Below are 2,970 nucleotides of genomic sequence, written 5' to 3' on the forward strand. Positions count from 1 at the left end.
CATAATATATATATATATATATATGTGTATATATATATATATATATATATATATATATATATACACATACATGCATATATACACATATACACATACATACAAACAAACACACACACATACATGTATGTATGTGTTTATATATATATATATATATATATACACACACACATACATACATATATATTATACACACACATACGCACACACACACACAAAGAAAAACAAGTAGATAGAATAGAAAAAATAGAAAGCTAGTGTTTATTAGTTTTTTGTTGTTATAAAAAATAGAAAAAAAGAAGATAAATATAGATAAAGTAGAATTAAAATAGAATAGAAAGTGCTAGAGTTAGAGGGTCAAATAAAGGTGGAACAGATGTGTTTTAGTCGTTTCTTGAAGATGGTTAAGGACTCAGCTGCTCGGATTGATTTGAGCAGGTCATTCCACCAGGAGGGAACAGTTAATGACAGTTAACAGTTAACAATGGGAGTATTACTCCCATCAAGCAATGCTGTGGGTTTCTTGTTTTGCACAAGATTCTCTTTATGTCTACTATATATTAGCCTGCAATCCATACTGCTCTCATTTTCATTCTTTACCATGCACTTGAAAGTGTGACCAATGATGTGAATGGCAGATGTATTATAGACTCTTGCACTGTTGAACTGTGGTGAACTGTGTGATCTGTGGTGCCAGTGGATTAAATGCTGTAATAAGCTCATAAAGGGAGTCGTGACGGGGTCAGGAGTGAGGTTAGACTGAAAAGGGAAAGCAAGAGTGTCTAATTGCTCTTGAAGTTTTAATGAGGACAGGGAAGTTGAGTTACCCTCGAGCATCAAGGATGATGGAGCTCCTCAGTCGATGATGCCCCTCTTATGATGAAATGTGGTGTTAGAGTTCAGCCTCAGTATTCAGTTTGTTGTGGGTAGTTCGTCCAAAAAGGAAATATCTGCCGTCATTTATTTATCCTGATGTTGTTTAAAACCATTATACTTTTCTTGAAGATTGCGTCTCTATGTTCTTTGCTTCATGTTGTCATGTGTTGCCCTTCTATCATGATTTGGATGGGTGAAAGGCAGAAACAATCTGTGGTGAAACTTTGCATCACCGTGAGACACATGATGTTTTATAAGTCATCCATTGTGTGCTGTGTGGTGATGTAATTAATGTGTCAGTGGGTGAAATAAACCAGTTCATTGCTTTCAGCAGTTGAAACCAAATAATTACCAAGTCTGATCTCAAACAGACATTTGAAGGGTTATATTGTATCTTCTGCTGCACGTCATAGTCACATGACGCTTTCTTCTTTTTGAATGAAGCACTTTTAATGGAACTTTCTTCTCTCAGTCAATTCATTGCATTTCTATTAATCTCATTAATCACACTCTTGACCAATTGAAATCGACCCTGTGCTTGCCGTGATACAGTCCTTCTTTGTTTTTTGGCCTAGGGATCAAGGACTTCTTCTGTGTGCATTGTCTAGAGAAAAACCTGACTGTAGACAAACACACTGTAGCTCTTTTGTGTGTCTCCACTCCAGCTGAACTGTATCCAGCCCAACAGTAAACAAGGAAATATCAGTCTCTCCCCAAACCCAGCTGTCCGTTTCTATGCCAGTGCAGGCGGCCCTTCATGCGTGCTGACTCACTGTTGCATTGCTCCCATGTCACAGGGTCAAATTCTCTCTGACGGGTTTCAGAATTCATCACTGATTGGATACGAAGATGCCCGTTACTAAGGGCTTTATTATTTGATTTGATTTAATTTTTTTCATTTCGTTTAATTTCGCTTTGTTTCTTTTTGTTTTGTTCAAAATGTTTACATTTATGAATAAAATAAAAAATATAATAAAACAATAAATAAATAATCTTTTTTTAATTTTAAATACAGAATGCCCATCAAGAATTTTAGATTTCTAAATAAATAAATAAAAAAGTTAAATAAATAAATAATTATTTTATTGTTTTTAATACAGAATGCCCAATAAAATTTGTAAATTTCTGCATAAAATAAAATAAAATAAGTTATTTTTATTTAGAAATGTAAAAATCTAATTGTGTATTCTGGTTAAAAATGTCATTGTTTTAATGTATGTTTAAAGTGTATGTTTAATCTGTGTTTTAAGTTAAAATAAGGAAGCAAGTTAAACAGCCTTGTTGTCTAAGATGAACAGACTTATTATAAGCTTATAGGTGTTTTTTCAAAGGAGGATTTATGATCTAAAACATTGCAGAGCAGAGCTTTCAGAGTCAGTTATGCATGTAAACTCAGAATCGTACTTCAAACAGATAATAAACCTTTCTGTTAGAGCTGAGATTTTTAGAATTCTTTTTGTTCGGTTGTTAACAATTAGTAGGGCTGTGCGATATTGAAGAAAAATGCGATATGCGATACCTTATTAAAAAATGGGATATTCTATATGCGATACGATATTGCTTAAAGTGTATAAAATCAATTGAAATTATATTATAAAATATTTAAAAATGAAAATCATATAACCAATTTGTTTCACATTCTTTCTTGGAAAATAAAGAATCACTATAATTTCTGAAAGTGACCAGCAGTTTTAGCATTACTTAAAAAGTAATGTCACATATCAGAAAATGTAACTTAACATCAGTGTGAACATACGAACAAAAAAATGAATGACACTAATTTTATATCATTGTAACTTTGCTTTCCACACACTTTAAGTACTTCTTCATATACCGCAGCAAAAACTATAGTCTGAGAAAGTTCAAACATGATTAAAGGCAAGTGAACAGTCAGTAAAAAAAGAAAGAAAAAGAAATACACAATTTACAAGCACAGATAAAATAAAAAGTAGTATTCAGATACAGAAATGTAATAATTAAGTGTAAAATAACACTGCATAGTGTTCACTGTATGAATTAAAATTAGATTAATCTTTGTTATAGCGGTTTTGTTGTTTGATTAACATTGGTGACATATTCAGCAGCACGTATTTATAG

The 2,970-nt window shown here is 32.2% G+C and overlaps 1 protein-coding gene across 1 annotated transcript in view; it reads left to right on the forward strand.

Annotated features, from left to right (window-relative positions):
- The window catches only part of LOC107548797 (arrestin domain-containing protein 1-like), a 41,544-nt gene that overhangs the window by 13,252 nt on the left and 25,322 nt on the right, over positions 1 to 2,970 (forward strand). The window lies entirely within an intron of this gene.

Source organism: Sinocyclocheilus grahami, unplaced genomic scaffold (assembly GCF_001515645.1).
Source record: "Sinocyclocheilus grahami isolate Dianchi unplaced genomic scaffold, SAMN03320097.WGS_v1.1 scaffold355.1, whole genome shotgun sequence".
NCBI lineage: Eukaryota > Metazoa > Chordata > Actinopteri > Cypriniformes > Cyprinidae > Sinocyclocheilus > Sinocyclocheilus grahami.